Genomic DNA, 15,401 nt, shown 5'->3' with positions numbered 1-15,401 from the left:
CTATATAATTAAATTATATTTAACAGCAATATATTGCTGTTGCCGCCCTGTCGTTAGTTTTTTTATTCAGCTGGAAGAGCCATGGGAAACGTTTGGTTAGGCTTAGGCTATATCAATTTCTTATCAAAACCTTAGACTATGCGGAACAGCATGACTACGTTTTGAAAATATTATCCCTTTTGTGCCTATGAGATTTCGCCTCCCTTTCCTCGCCTACTTTTGATGGATGGACTGTAACTCTAACACAAACACAACGACCAAGCTAATGGCGCCAGGTAATTGATGGTAGCCTACTGTATGTCGATGTAGTTGTTGTACAGACCTATTATTTAGCAGGATTGCGACTTGACTAGAATAAAATGAAGACTACCAAAAAGAGGAAACGTTAACAATCTCACTCGATCTCAACATGGTCTTTTTTCTGAATAGTGCGCTCATCTGGATGCGCGCAGTCAGTGCGGCACCGCGAGGCATCCTCCAGTTTAAAGTAGAAGAAATAGCATTATAGGAAGCAACCTAACGGAACATTTTGTTATCGTAATTACATACACATTACCGTTAGACATTTGTATAAGGGACAAGTCACAAGGTAGGCCTTACATAGGCCTAGACCTGTGTATGAAAACTGCAGCAAAATTTGACAGGTCAGGACTTGCCCAATTTTAACTTTGTGTTCAGTATGTTGTCAGGATACCTGAGTAAGTTTTCAAAGAACCATACGTAGTCGCCAGTGAGTAGTTTTTATGCTAGCCTACCCCTAGGGGGTGGTACACGCTCAAGACATTCTTTAGCTGTGATAGTTGGCGAGCTCATCCCTGCGCGCACCACGAGAAAAGAGAAGTCGAAAAACAGTCTTCTTCAACATAGACCTACATATAGTCGATCGTTGTCTTCGATTTGTTTAACTTAGGTTATGCAAAGGTTTTCCACAGGATAGTAGACAAAGTTATTGTTCTAGAGTAGAGACTATATAATGAATGAATTGGCATAGCCTATCCGCGCAAGTCATTTAAATGAAATTCTCCCAAATGTGCCTCATGTGATAGTGGGAATGCGGTCAAATTTAAGTAAATCACTTGGTTTGAGTTAAAGAGATTCCCGAGATCTGTAGTCATTCATGGAAAGAGAAGGCCAAGTGTCTGGGTAAGTGATATTCTACCAGTTTACATTTATTTGTGCAATGTATAGTGACACGCGCTCAAATGGTTATCTTGGTAAATATAGTTTTAGATGGCACTTCGGAATAATCCGATGGCAGAAACATGAGGTAGCCTTATGAGTTTGAACTTGTGCATTGCTGATAATCAATGTATCACTGCCCTGTCCTCTGGATGTCAACAGTGTCCCTCATATCTGAGGGATTCACACTTTTAGTGACCCGTGTCATAGGGACTTGTGATAAACATTTGTGCTGTCAGCATCCTTGGCCTGGGCCTGTACATTGCATATTACCTTGAATTTCCCATTGGGGATCAATCAAGTATCTATCAATCTATCTATCTATAGCGTATTGACTTTAACATGTTGAGATTTACAGGACAACAGTGCATATGTGTCATGAAATGTGTGTATACATAGCCTACACTTGTTGGAGAATCATAAACTAAAATGTCATAAACTAACTAAAATATCCTGCTTGTGCCAGGAAGTCAGAGATAAACCATTGGTTTGTTAAGGGCAGAGGTGGACGAAGTAGACTACACAATTGAAGAGGAACCTTTAGTTCTTTACATCCACCAAAAACATTTGACCTATTTTCATAACTTTGCAACTGTTCAAATGGATGCAATAATATAATTTAAATCATTATTCATTCTCTGTTCACAAATCTAAAACATTTTCACTGCCGAATACAAAACCAGATAACTCAATTATGAATAGATTATTTATCGTAATAATGCAGGCTAAAGAGCTATCTACAGTGGGCATCGCTTTCAAATGACCACTTCATTCGCGCATTACGCCTTAAGGCTTGACTACACGAAAATCGAAATTTGCTGTCTACATTATTGTCAGTGTTGGGGTTAACGCAACTACGCAAATCAAAACAGTGGTGTGATAATTGAGCCAGTAGAGAAATAACTGTTCAGAATTAATCTGTAGCCTTGGGTAGGCTTCTACAGAAAACAATGTTGTTGCCGATTTAATACTATCTGGCGACGTTTTTAACAGGCTACGCAATAGAGGCTTAGACAACTATGACCCACGTTTTGGTTTCGTAAATTAATTTGCCCTACTTCTTGACTGCAATGTAGTCAATTGACTGCTTGACATGTCATTTTTATTTTTCTGTACAATAAACAATTACATCTGCTTTATGCCGCAGAATTACATTCATATTTGGCTGACTGCAGACGCGCCACTTCCCTCCCCATATTCCAAGATTAAGATAGTATGAAGTGCTTTTTGTAAAAAAATAGTTAAAACGAATAGCTATTTGCAATTTGACAAAACACTGGTCCTCATTTTGCGAATGCGAGGACGATATGAGCCTGTTGCATTTAGTTAGATGTCCGAGTCACGCATAATGTTTGAAAACCACTGGCTCGTAATCACAATAATTTAACACACGACAGTTGGATAACCTACTTCATCATGTCCCCATGCCTACATTTTTGTGAGTAGCATAGAGATTGTTAAAAACAACTAGACTGCATTTCCGGCGGGAACTGCGAAAGTGTGCTTGCCCTGGTCCGGTCAGCAACGTGAGCAGACAGTGGCATACGCTATGCTGAACCTGGCTTGATCCAGGCATTGTAACGGTGCCTTTCAGTGTTGGAGCAGTGGCAATATCCCAAAAGCTCTAGGAGAGGGCTATTCAACTATTGGCTTGGCGGGTTGAATGTGATTCGTTGGATTTTACCTTTGGCCTGCCTTCCGAATTTAGCTTCTATGACTGAGATCAAATCAATAAAATAAAATGACAGCAGTGATTGGCTGCAAAATAAATAATGTCAATGTGTCTTGCGCCTCTCAAACTGGGCTATCAGGTAACCTACAGAGGAATTGAAATTATGAAATATGACCAAGGCATTAAAAAGCTACTTGTTTGTCAGGATACTTTTTCACTGATTTATTTAAAAAATAAATGAGCTATGAGTGTGAATGTTATATATTCCATCCCACAAATTATGTTTTACTGGTTTATTTGACAAATAATCTATATGGATTTGCTCTATAAAGACCATTTGTCTGTTTGGGATTGTTTTGTGAGCCTGGGGTTGTTTTGAGAGCCTATTGATGTAGCCTATCTCAGAATAAAGGAATACTTCATATTACTCTAAACCACCGTCTGTAAATCAACTGTATACTACTGTCTACATTGCACTATATTTCTTGATCTGTCTCTGTATGTTTCATCACCTTTCTATACTTTGCCTCACATTGCAACACAGCTCAGATCTTTGGTTGCTATGAAGGCCAGTCGTTCTAAATGGATGGTTGCTATGGCCAAAGGCCAGTTCTATCTCTGCCGTTGTCAAGCCCGGGCATATCGTAGAATTCTGATTAACCTTATCTTAAAAACATCTCTATTTTACTTAGCCCACTTCCATACAGTGGGTCCCATTAAGAAGTGGCCACTTCATTCACGCTTACCGTGATACACACAGCAGCATTAAATTAATCTGTCACCATACGCCTATGCCTACGTTTGCAAAGAAAACATTTTAATTTGATTCACATGAAACGTTACATTTCATGTACATGTTGACAATGAGTAGGCTAGTTTTGGTTGTTGGTGGTGTTATTGCATCCCTTAGTTATGCCTACAATGCAAGTTCCCTCGCGATTGGAAGCTCCTGTAGACAATAGTAGACGCATTTCAAAACATCGCGTTAGGAGTCCTTGCCACTTCTTTTAAGCTGTCACAGACGTAGGTGCTACTTTTAGGGCTAAAGTGCTTCGTGAATTACTGTTAGTAAAAAAAAAATAGCAGTCCTAAAGTTACACGTGTGAGTTACGAGTGCAAGTATCTCATATCAAATGACCATGGCATTACGCTAAACAACATAAATCCCAATTAGCAACATAGCACTACATCTCCTCCTCCCTATAGCTAGCCACACAAGAAATTTGTGATACTAAATCTCTGCTTAGCATGCTTCTCCGCTTAGCATTCTAATAACAGAAGGGGCACATTTATGTTGACCACTACAACATGACTCATTATGTCTGTAACGTTAACTGTATAAAACACTTACTTTCATAAAGGACGCATACCATCCAGCACATGGAAACCGATATTTTAGGTTCTTGGCCACAAACTCAAAACGTGTCTCTCTGAAGCCCTGTTCTAGAATCTTTGCTCTGAAGGCTGTGTTGCTAAGGCAACTTCAAATAAACGAAATGATAGTCTTTCAGTATTAAATGTGTACGTGTGATTCCGAATGGATGTGTGTGGTTTGCAATTAGAATAAACAAGAAATAACATTTCCAATAATTTCCCATAATAAATTACATAATATTTGCACCTTCCTTACTTGTGAATCTCACACCGTATTTCAAGTAGGCTACACTAGTGAAATGTAATACAACGTTGCCACCTAGCGTTCAGATAGTTCTAGGCTATTTAACATTAACGTGACATTGCTTGTTTATTCTTTCGTCAACTCCATGCTTTTAGGAAAACAATCTTTTTATCATAGTACCCTCTTCAATGAGCGATTACCAGCTCGTTTTTGTAACAGAGATAGCTGTTTATTATCCCTAGGTTTACAGAAATACCTATTCATATTAATACGTAGCCTATGGAGTGCTGCCGACCACTGTTCATTACGGCCCAGAATGCCTTGCATGTCTTTACAACAAAACAACACAGGAAAACCTAAATGCCCGTAAACATATGCATTTGCATACTTGTAACATTTTTAATAATACTCTCCCATCATGATATGTAAGAATAATGAAAATTTTAATTTGAATACCGTCAATGTGAAAACAACTCTATTATGTAAGCTATATATAGCTACTCTTCTCCCTGCTACTTCAGTTCGTAAGTCCATACTATCCCATGGCAGAGCAAGGATTTCTGGAGACATCGTGCATACATGGAAGGCATTGTGATAGAAGGTGAATGGTGTGAGTTACCTAATACCTGTGGGTGGTTTGCCAAATGATGGAAACTTTTGGAATATTTCTTTTTTTTTTTGCCTATGCACCCTCACACTGGAGTCCCCAGTTCATATACAAAATTTGGTATCGATATGTGACAGTGTTCCTGAGATATGGACGACTTCCTGTTTCGCCCGATTTCGTTTGGCTGTGACGGGCAAACGCTTTCGAAAATCAAAAATCCTTCCGCTAACATTTGTGAGGCTTGGTCCAAGGATAATGTACGTCAAGTTTCGTGGCGTTCGGACCAAATTTGTAACCTGTGAAAATTTAGTTTCGCTTTCTGTTCAATCCAATATGGCGGACGAACGGCACGCCCACCTGACGTCATCTTCGCGACCAACTTACACCGGTACTGACCGGACGTTTTAAAGTTGGAACGGTGTCTCTGTCTCAAAGGGCCTAGGCGCTAGGGCTGACAAAAAATTAGGGAGACGGGAAAAATAATAATAAAACTTAAGAAGAACAATAAGTGTGCTGCTTTGCAAGCACACTTAATAAAGTATGGCTCTCCGTTTGGGACATCGAAAACTTATATTTTTAATAGACTACCGTCGAAGATGCTGACTTGCAAAAGCCTCGGGATAACACGTTATCTTCACTATCATCAGTCATGCCCCTTGATCAAAGTGGGGAATGAAATAAAAGTTTGAGAACCACTGGCTTAACAAGTTACCTACAGTCCAGAACACAGAATCTGTTGCAATATTCTGATGATCGGCGATGATATCGGCAAATGTTTGTTTTCCAAAGTAAGAATTTCACTTCACCATGCACCTTCGACAATACCTGGCCTACCTGGTATCATTACAAACATTATTCTGTGTCCTAAAACTGGCATATTTTATGGCATTGTGTCATGTAAGTTCGTTGCAAAATCTAGAGAAATGTGTGAGGTGGTCAGCGGGGGACAATTGCGACACACATTGGATTGTGTTATTACTTGAACACTCCACACTATCCACAGCTGTGGTAGGCCTATCAGGGGCAGGAGGATTACTGTCAGCGCAGGCTTTATATAAAATTCTTCAACAGAAGGCCTCGAATGTTGTCTTGTTTGTGGGCGCTTTTGCTTCGCTTCTGTAATTTCGGCTTCATTGAAAATGAGGGCTTCCCTCAATGACCCTCGAGAATAAATAAAGGTGGAATGAATGAATGAATGCAGGCTTGCCCAAAATAACACAAGTAGTGTGAAGGACGGAAGATGATTAATAACTGAATAAAAAGGCCTAGCCTAAATGAATAAAGAGTAAGGCAAAACAAATAGCTTAATAGCCTAATGAAACATAGGCCTATGGATTGATGCAGTAGCCTACCTTTGCAACATTATTTAATGAATCTGTCACCATATCCCTAGGCTACGTTTGCAAAGAGGAGAACATTTTAATTTGATTCACAATGAAACGTTACATTTCATTTACATGTTAACAATGAGTAGTTTTGGTTGTTGTTGGTGGCGTTATTGCATCCCTTTTATGAATGCAAAATTGTTCCCTTGCGATTGGAAGCTCCTGTTGCGCATAGGCTATTTCAAAACATCGCAACGTAAAATGCCACAAAAAAGCTGTGTATGAATAGGTCTTAGTGAGTTAGGAGTCCTCTCGACTTAAGCTGTCCCAGACTTAGGTGCTACATTTAGGTCTAAAATGCTTCGTGAATTACTTTTTGTGAAAAAATTAGGAGTCCTAAAGTTAGGAGTGACACGCCCATTATTTTTAGGAGTTGCTCCTAAATTAAGCCAGTTAGAGCTACTTTTAGCCTTAAAATTCTTTGTGAATACGGCCCCTGAATAAAAAGGCCTAGCCTAAATGAATCAAGGCAAAACAAATAGCCTAGTAGCCCAATGAAACATACGGATTGATGTAGTATCTTTGTAACATTATTAAATTATTCTGTTACTATGCCTATGTTTGCAAAAGAGAACATTTTAATTTGATTCACACTAATGTTACATTTAATTTACATGTTGACAATGATTAGCCTAGTTTTGGTTGTTGTTGGCGGCGTTATTGCATGTTAGTTATGCCTACAATGCAAAATTGCTTCCTCGCGATTGGAAGCTCCTGTAGCTGCATAGGATTTCAAAACCGCAGGTTTGTGAATAGGTCTGTGAGTAAGGAGTCCTCTTGACTTCTTTTAAGCTGTCAGAGGTGGGAAGGTGTGATTTTTTGGGGGAAGGGCCGGATTAACTGGGCACAATTGTCTGATGGCCCCCCTTCCCCCCAGCCAACGTGAATCGGGTGGTTAGTTAATAGGCCTATCGTGAAGATTTTTCCTGCCATCTAAGGCACGAGCGCATCTGTGAGGCCAAGCCTCACCAAGTAGCTCGTTTGTTTACAACTAACATTCCATTTAATTAAACTGCTTTATAGGCTATGCCGAAATAGTTTTCAACATTTTGAATATTAGTGTCGGGTGAATTGAAATGTTCTCAAAGTAGCCTTATGGCTGAAGGCTGAAAGCTGAAAGCTGCTTGGGACCCCCCCGTCAAGCAATATAACCATACAAACGCGCTTCCTGCACTCATTGTTTCAAAAGGAGTAATTTTGGCTTTGTCAGAACTGAAGAGCTGTGGACGGCACGGCACGGTATGCCCAATGGAAATAAATTAACGCAACGCAACACAACACAACACAGACCCCGCTTCTCTCGCGTAAGTCACTGACATGAACGAAACACACCCGCTTCTCTCACGGCAGTCACTGACAGTAACCTAGAATAAATGCATGGGGAAAAACACTTCCCCATGACAAAGACATCGTAAAACACTGAAAGTTAATATTTTGTCACTAGCAACATTCATCTGTCCTTTGTCAAATGTATTATGTTCCAAGTACCCTATGCGTAATTCTGCTTCATAAAGTTGAACAAATACATTTGCTTATTTCACAGAAAAATATAAATAGCCAGTCTACAGTGCAGAGTTGGTAAGTTATGGTAGGCCAACCTGCAGTGAACATACAAACAGGGGAAATTATTTCTCTTGCAGCTGAGTAGCCTCAGGTGCGACGTGACATAAGGCCGAACATGCAAGCCCCGTTAAACTTAAATAGGTTAACATCACTCTAAGTTAAGCCTTCAAGCAAGGAAAACGATGATTTGAAGACATCTGTTTTTTTATTGGAAGGGCAAGGGGTAGCAACAGGGCAACACAGAGACAGGCCCGATGGCAGGGCTGTTTTGAGAGTATTAAAATATGGGATATTCTACGGGAAAACATTAAAACGACAAGACAGCGGGGAAAGTTAAAATACGTGATAAACACGGAAAAAAAGTTGGCATGCATTGTTTCGGTCCCCGTGCACAGGGATTTTTGTCATACTATTAATCACATATGATTATTTGTGAAATTGTGCAAACAGGCGCAACACATTTGAAAAGGAAGGTCTGGTAGCATGCAAGCTCACGGGAAAGATTGATTTAAGAACGTTATCACAAAGTGTGTGGCTGTGGTGCGGGCGGAAGACAATTGGAAGGGGAGGGTCATGTCTTTTTTTAACAATTCTGTCGGAGGGTCATTGAACAATTTCTAGCAGACAAGAGAGGGTCATGCAACTTCCAACTGAAGCACTCAAAATTCCTCCGGTGGCCCCTTCAATAAATAACGATCAGTCCCTAGATTGCTGCTGGGATATATGTCTTGGTTCTGTTAACAACTCATTGTCAAACGCATAGCCTATCTCGCGGTTGCATCCATTACAAACAAACATGCAATGTGAACGTCTGGGATTGGGGAGAGCACTAAATGCTCTACTGAATAAGCACGAAGTCAAACCTTTAAATGAAAAAACACTCTTTAATAATCCAAAAAATAAACCGCTAATGAAGTAAACTTGAGACCATCAAAAAATCGTTTATCGCTTGTAACTCCGTGATACCAGGACGTAACAGGAAGGCATTTGGCTGAGCAACGGAGGTTAATATGCTCCATGTTTTGTCCAAACTGTCTATCATCGTTGCACTTTCGGAGAAAACCGAATGTTTCATTAGATCCCGCTTCAATCGTCCCCGGTTGTACCTACTCAAAACGCAGATAGAACCTTATTCTAAGGTAGCGAAATAGCGTTCAGCATGATTCATGCCCAATTAATCCCCTGTTAAAGTGTTCGCCTTTGTAGTTTGGTTTGGATAGCCTATGATAAACGGCTTATGGCCAAATATGTGAAAACGTTAAAATACAGTAGGCGATAAACCGGAAAAAGTTGACAGTGATTTTTTCATAATCACTTTGGAGGGTCATAGAAAAATGTATTGCTGGCGAGGAGGGTCACGTCTTTTTTGACTAATGCTCCCAAAACTCCTCCGGTAGCCCCCTTAAATAAATAACTTTTATGTAACAGTCCCTATAGTAAACTTGAATGACCATCAAAAATCGCTTAACTTACACCTGTAGGCTACATTGATAACAGGACGTAACAGGAAGGCATTTGGCTGAGCAAAGGAGGTTAATACTCTATATTTTGTCCAAATGATGTCTGTCTATCATCGTTGCACTCGGAGAAAACCAGAATGTTTAATTTGTCCTAACTAACAAACTAGGAAAGTTGTCTCTACGGGCTGCAAATGGGATTCACTGGTTTCGTATCGCAGTTAACCAAATATTTCTTTATTAGGGCAGGGCAGGCATATTTCTGGCTATTACATTATTTCTAAACCAGTCTGCTAAAGTCTGTGGTGAAGTCTGTGTAGGGTTTTCCAGGCTCCATTTCTTTTTACGAGACACCCTGCTCACTTGAGCCATCTACCGGTTGTTTGGGTTGTTGCAGCCGCCTCACTGGAAAAAATACAAATTAAAGTCGCTGCAGATGGATACCGCATCAGGATCCCACGCTGACCGCGAGTGAAGATTTTTAAGATTTGTTGCCTCATGGCAACATTGTAACCTGGCAATAGCCAGATGAATTTCGCTCCGCCTAGCTCCACTCATCCATCTGGAACCGATCCATTGAAGTGTTGCTTCAGAAGGCTGGGCCTAATCAAAAAATGCTTGCATATGATTGAATAAGCCACTTGTCCGTCATCTATTGACGTGCTACTTCAACCACTCACATCGAAGCCAACCCGTGACGCTAATAACAGACTCACAGTCGCTTCTACGCTATGTCACATCTATGAAACTCCCCCCAAGGCCCTGATTGGCTAAACCATAAAGTTGGTTGGAGAAATCACTCTCAATGGAAGAGGTCCCAGATGGATGTGAGTGAAGCTAGGCGGAGCTAAGCGGAACGACATTCATCTGGCTAGGGTCAGGTTAGCAACATTGTACCATAACGGTAAAAGTAATTTTTAAAAATAATTCATTTTTAAGAATTTACGCTATTAATTTAAAACACCTATCCTTATAACTTAACACTAACACAAACATATGTATCTGGTTTTCAATGGATTACAAGTCTCATACTTCACAAAAATCTCATTTTAAACTCAGTTTTTGCCCCCAGGCCACATTGTACTATTGCGGAATGAAAATCAATATTTTACAGATATGAAGTTATAATAATACAAATGATCATATGAATCACCAAAATCACTGTTATTTACTAGTTAAAAGCTCCATAAATCTCCCCAAACATTATCAGGTACAGTATACATATACACAAACAACCACACAAACACATCCATGAGTTTGTACACTTACACCCATGCATACTCATGTATGCACACTGATGCACACTCATGCACACACACATTACAACTTTCCCTCTGAGACCTGCACCTGACTTTCTGAAAGTTTAGTAAGCAATTTGTCTCAAAAGAGAAACACAGGGAGTAGTCCTATAGAGGGATCAGTCAGGCCTCACACTTGGGGCTACAGGGTACAGGGCAGCAAGTCTGCAGCTTCTCCGCAACACCAAAAAGCCATGGATGTTGGTATGATAGATAGTCAGGGCACGTACTCAACCATAGTGATGGCATTCTATAAAACTTCATGAAGCACACTCATGCACTTCAGATATACAGGTGCTTCCCTGCTTAGTATATTTGGTATGGCCATATGCAAGTCCGTTATGGTTCAATGTTGCCTCAGGGCAACATGCAGTTTTTTGTAATTTCCTATGATACCTACAGTGATATGTTATGAAAAGATGTTAATAATATATCAGTAAATGTATACCTGATAGTCACAGTTGATAAAAATCAAAGGTTCCTAGGGTTAACCTTTGAAATTCCATAGAAAATGCTTGGGGTAATTTTTGACCCCACATATGGAAAAGTGTGGTATTGATACAAAAAATGCAATTACAAAAAATATATACCAATTAGGTACAAAATCCAAATGGCCTCATGCCAAAGGCAACCTATTTGATACATGGAAGATTAAACAATAAACATTTTAAATTACCAAGATATTGCAAAAAACAACCGCTGGGGTCATTTTTGACCCCACTTATGCATCTAAGAAAGAATCAAATGTGGTTAAAAGTAACAAGTACTTCATGCTGATATTTCAAATGTAGTGGAGTCAAAAGTACAGTATTTGTCTTTCAAATGTAGTGGAGTAAAAGAGTCAAAAGTACAGTATTTGTCTTTCAAATGTAGTGGAGTCAAAAGTACAGTATTTGTCTTTCAAATGTAGTGGAGTCAAAAGTACAGTATTTGTCTTTCAAATGTAGTGGAGTCAAAAGTACAGTATTTGTCTTTCAAATGTAGTGGAGTCAAAAGTACAGTATTTGTCTTTCAAATGTAGTGGAGTCAAAAGTACAGTATTTGTCTTTCAAATGTAGTGGAGTCAAAAGTACAGTATTTGTCTTTCAAATGTAGTGGAGTCAAAAGTACAGTATTTGTCTTTCAAATGTAGTGGAGTCAAAAGTACAGTATTTGTCTTTCAAATGTAGTGGAGTCAAAAGTACAGTATTTGTCTTTCAAATGTAGTGGAGTCAAAAGTACAGTATTTGTCTTTCAAATGTAGTGGAGTCAAAAGTACAGTATTTGTCTTTCAAATGTAGTGGAGTCAAAAGTACAGTATTTGTCTTTCAAATGTAGTGGAGTCAAAAGTACAGTATTTGTCTTTCAAATGTAGTGGAGTAAAAGTCACAAGTTTCCATATTAATACTCAAGTAAAGTACAAATACTCAAAAATCATACTTAAGTACAGTAATCAAGTAAATGTACTTAGTTACTGTCCACCTCTGGTTAAGGGTTTGCTTAGAGGACAGAAGAGGACACAATAGTTGTTGTTAAAATAGTATTTGTTACCACACATGCACAAAACGCAAACTCTCTCTCTCTCTCTCTCTCAAACACACATGGCTGCCAGCATAGGTAAGTGCTTCTTCTGTCGGAAGCAGACAAAAGAGCGTCTTCGTGAGGTTTCCTCTTTCAATGCAGGCAACCAACCAAGAGACATAAGTAGAGATGCACCGATTGCAATTTTCTGGGCCGATACCGATTTCCGATTTTTCATAGAGTTTGACCTGCCGATACCGATTTTAGCCGATTCCGATTTCATTTCTTCTAACCATTTTACAGCACACACACAAATAGTTATTTTCTATCTTTTCTTTGATAGAACATGTTAATATAGACGTGTAATCAACTTATCAATGATGAAATGGCTGTTAAAAAAAAACGCCGCTCCGTCCGCTATTGTCTTTGTTAGTCTATGATTTTGTATGTCAATGACAATGTCTTAGCCTATATGTGGAGCGCTTTGGGTGGCACTCTGTGCACGTTAAATGCGCTATACAAATAAAACTGACTTGACTTGACGTGCAGTAAATAGTTAGAGTATTTTTTTTTTCAGTGTAGTAGAACTACTAGGGCTACTGTATGTCGCTGCTTGTTGACATCTTTGATTACCATGACTTCTGTTTTATCTGAGTTCAAAAGCAGGAAATAATTTGTCATCCATGTCTTTATATCTCTTATACATGTGTCAAGTTTGGCTAATGGGGTTAATTCATCAGGCTTTATGGAGAGGTATAGTTGTGTATTATCTGCTAAACAACAGGGGCCCCAGTACTGAGCCTTGAGGCACTCCATATTTTACCATAATCTGGGTAGATGGTTTATTATGGACCTGTACAAATTGTTGACGGTTAGGAAGGTATGATCTAAACCAAGCGAGTGCTGAGTCTTTGATGCCTATCAAATTTTCAAGCCTAAGTAGTATGTCGTAGTATGTCATGGTCTATGGTGTCAAAGGCAGCGCTGAGGTCCAGGAGGACCAGTATTGATACAAGACTAGGTTTTCTGAGGGAGGGCTTAATAACAGATGTCTTAAACCACTGCGGTACATGCCCTGATAGCATTGAATTATTTATAATCTAGAGCAAAACATTATCCAGGAAGGGGAGACCAGTCTTAAGAAGGTGAGATTTTGTAGATTTTGATGAGGAAATTGTGGCGGTGAGATCTAATATGTTGTGTATATGTAAATGAATTAAATGTTGTTTGAGGTCTCATCTGTGATTCTGTTATGTTTTTGCTATCTTTCAGCAATGGAGTATGTGTATTTGGTGAAACTGATTGGTTATTGATCTTATCTCTAATTGTTTGACATACAATCATAATACTGACATACAATCATACTGTTGAAAATAACTGTTTTGTGAACTTTATTCAAAATAGCCAGTGATTTAGGCAACATTTATGGTGTTAATTACAGTGAAATATACCATTTCAAAAAAATAGTGTTGAAACAGATAAAACATAATTTTTCTCCATGTTCAATGACCTCTAAAAACAATCCAACCACTCTCCAAAAATTAACATTTCAAACCCACAGAAACCACATAGGCCCCCTGACTATACCTGTTTCATACGGTCTCGCGTGAAAGCAGCTTCCTTCAAATGCGCCGCTGACTATTGAAATACCGATGCGCTGTTTGAAGTTGCGCTGCTTGCTATTAAAGGGAATAACAGATGTCATTCTCATTGGTTTAAAGGATGTTACGCCCAAAACACACCCATGACTGATTAAGAAACATACAAGCTGCCTTTTTGCGCCAGGCGCCTGACGTTTGATAACAAAACCACTCCGAATGTGGATTGCACAAACCCCTAAATGTATTTAAGCTATTCGCCAAAATAGGGCCCATAGTGTCCTGGCTAGTATGTAAAACCTACTGTGGCCTACTGTGTAGTAGATAGGCTACCCAGAGTTCCCACGTGAGCTGTGTCTGAATTGTGAACTCAATGTTGCTCTGTTTTTGTTTTCTTCTTATGGAGAGGTAGTTTTTCTCTGTAAAGTATATTAATACCTAGCTGCTATTACTAGGCTATGACTATTACTATTATTACGATTAGTATTGCTATTTGTAGGCTACTTTACTAATATCAGACTAACATGTATAGCATGTGTGGGTTTCATAGTGGTCATTTATTGTATTGCCTATTTAGCACAGAGGTTCATTATTAGATAGATAGATAGATAGATAGATAGATAGATAGATAGATACTTTATTGATCCCCAAGGGGAAATTCAAGAAAAAACTGATGCTACACTTCAGTTGCACTTCAAGGCTTTGGGATTCCAAATTTACAGCATGTGGTCTGATACTGTATATCATCACTTTAGATTCAAGATTGAATATCCAAAATCAAGTAATCACAATTTTATGTTTTTCTTTTATTCATATTAATTTGTTTTCATATGTCAAACTAATAATGTATTATTACAGGTATGTATGTTTCATATGGTTGTCAGTATAGTCCTCACAGTCTCGCATCAATATAGTTCTCAGAATAAGTCTCAGTGTAGGCCTCAGGGTAAGTCTCAGTATAGTTCAAAGGTATGTGCACAGATATGTTCAGTTATGATCACATGTTTGTAGGAATGTATGTTAGTAGGTATGTTTTTAGCAATATTGTCAGCAATTTTGTCAGTGATGTATCGTAAACGTGTCAATTACCAACCATTTTGATCGAAAATTCTAAAACAATGATGTTTTTTAATACTTCAAAATAACATTTGATAAATGAACCTTACATTTTTCAGTAGCCATAGGTGTGTAGATTTGAACAAAATCTAGTTTGTCTAGGAATCTAGGCTTTTAATGCCTGAAATATCCGATTTTGTTTACCACGCTCAGAGTTTAGTGCTGGGCTGGTGGGTGCCTATTCCCAACCTTTCTCACGGAACATCAACGGTTAGAACGAGAATTCTCGTCGCAAATCAAAATTCTACTGGAGCTCCAAGCGGATTTGTACATGCAGCATTATAACACTGTTTACAGCTCTTCGAGTCACGGTAAATGTCATTTTTGGTACATAGCAAATTAAGATACACTTATGGTGTGGGTGCTTGCGTTTCTTTAGGAATCCGCCATCTTGGTTTGTATAGAAAT

At 38.9% G+C, this 15,401-nt stretch overlaps 1 protein-coding gene across 1 annotated transcript in view; it reads left to right on the top strand.

Moving 5' to 3' along the window:
• Positions 1-965: 965 nt before the first annotated feature.
• The window catches only part of slc2a9l2 (solute carrier family 2 member 9, like 2), a 179,223-nt gene continuing 164,787 nt past the window's right edge, over positions 966-15,401 (top strand). The window contains exon 1 of the mRNA XM_048231047.1: positions 966-1,143. The gene's annotated coding sequence lies outside the window, so the exon portion shown is untranslated. The remainder of the gene's footprint in view (positions 1,144-15,401) is intronic.

Source organism: Alosa alosa, chromosome 21, assembly GCF_017589495.1.
Source record: "Alosa alosa isolate M-15738 ecotype Scorff River chromosome 21, AALO_Geno_1.1, whole genome shotgun sequence".
Taxonomy (NCBI): domain Eukaryota; kingdom Metazoa; phylum Chordata; class Actinopteri; order Clupeiformes; family Clupeidae; genus Alosa; species Alosa alosa.
The sequence above is the reverse complement of the archived record's forward strand: the minus strand, read 5'-3'. Positions and strand labels throughout refer to the sequence as shown.